This window comes from Microtus ochrogaster, unplaced genomic scaffold, assembly GCF_000317375.1.
Source record: "Microtus ochrogaster isolate Prairie Vole_2 unplaced genomic scaffold, MicOch1.0 UNK2, whole genome shotgun sequence".
Lineage (NCBI taxonomy): Eukaryota > Metazoa > Chordata > Mammalia > Rodentia > Cricetidae > Microtus > Microtus ochrogaster.
In genome coordinates, this window is record NW_004949100.1 from 9,614,036 (window position 1) to 9,615,915 (window position 1,880).

Sequence of the window (1,880 nt, forward strand, 5' to 3'; positions counted from 1 at the left end):
AAGTTATAAGAGCTAGTTGGGAACAAGTCTAAGCTAAAGGTCAAGCTGTCATAATTAATAATATGTCAGAGGCCAGAAGAGGGCATCGGAGGCCCTGGAGCAGGAATTCTAGGCACCTGTGGATGTTGGAAACCAGTTGGGTCCTCTGGAAGAGCAGCAAGCTCTCCTAACTGCCTAGTCATCTATCCCAGTTTTTCTTTATGTATCAGCTGGTAGACACAGGCTGCTTTTATATGGCGGCTGTTGTCAGTACTGCTTAATAAATGTGTGCGTGCATACATGCCTTTGAAAACTGATTTCAATTCTTTTGATCATAAACCTAAAAGTAAGACACCACACACTCGTGTAGTAATATTATTTTAGGGGTTTGGCTTTTTTTGGTTTTGTTTTTTGTTTTGTTGTTTTGTTTTGTTTTTTTGAGAAACTTTTACTGTTTTCCAGAATGTCTGGCCAATCTTGAGTGGCTTCACGAAGACAGAGGCACCGTTTGCCACAACCTCACTGACAGTTTTCCTCTTAGACGGCAGCCCGTCTAATATGAACGAGGTGACCCCTCCCTGGGGTCGTAATCTTCACTGCTCTGACCCTTAGAGATGTAGGCTATTTTTTTCCAGGGATCTATTGGCCACTCGTATGTTTCCTTTTGAGAAACGCCTGTCAAGGTCACTTGCCGATTTTATTACACATTTTCTTGCTGACAGGTAGCTTGAGTTCCTTGTGTATCTTGGACATCAGACCCCTGCCACGTTATGGCTTAGAATATTTGCTCTAGTTTTGTGAGCTGTCTCTTCACTCTGTTTTTATCAGAATGGGACCTTTTTATAAGCACTTTGTGACAACAATTTGCCACGAATTTCATTAACATTCATTTCTGCTCTTTGTACATTTTTCATTTGCCACTAAGAGAAATTTTAACTGGAAACGCGGTGTCCTGCCTGTCGCCCAGAAGTCACCTGAGTGCATACAGTAGGTGGCACTGTCTCCCTGAGTTCTCGAGTACTATGGGACTGAAAGAGCCCTCTTCGCTTGACGTGGGAGTCCGGTATCTCCCTTCCTCCAGGGTCACCAAGGCCACCCTCAGGTCACCTGGGTGGAACTATACCAAGAGTTCTCCACTCTCCCCGGAAGCTCGCTCAGCCAGCAGCACCTTTTCTGCTCGACTCCACCTAATGCATGTCTCCTGGTCATTTTCTCTCAAGATCTCGACATGCTGTCGTGCATCCTGGGACCTCTTCTGGGGTCTTCCAAGTAGTGGCGCAACCCCTCTCTCTGCGGTTCTGTGTACCCTGTACTGCCACACGGTTACACTTTAATTTCATTCGCTGTGGTACACTCCTAAGGAATATTTACTGCAGCGCAGAAGTTGTACCCAGACCTGGGAACGGAAAGGCGGCTGGTACATGGGACCTGTGATCAAAAGCTGAAAAGCTAGAGAAGAAAGAAACTCAGGACGATGTTGTAAGGACTGAAAAGGGTACCCAGGAGAGTGTGGGACGCTTTGAGAGGGTGCAAATGACTGAGTCTGGAGACTAAAGCTGCCAAGATGCCTTATTGTAAAACTGGGAGCCTAAGATGGGCAGCGGAAGGGGCCATCAGCAATATGCAGGCAGGGAAGGTAGCCTGGGCCGAAGGATCCGTGGCAAGGACCCCAGGGGAGTTGTTCATCCCTGTGGTTAGACAGAAAACACAGTAGGACAGAGCTGGGGGCACAGCCCAGGGATAAATGCAAGCCCCACACCTGGATTTAACCCGCAGCACCGTAAATAAATAACACAGCAGCAGCGATCTCTGCGGAACTCGGAGAGATTACACAGAAAGAGGTGAGTCTGGAGAGACGGTGAGAATACCCACACCATTTTAGAGTGCTTATCTAATCACTC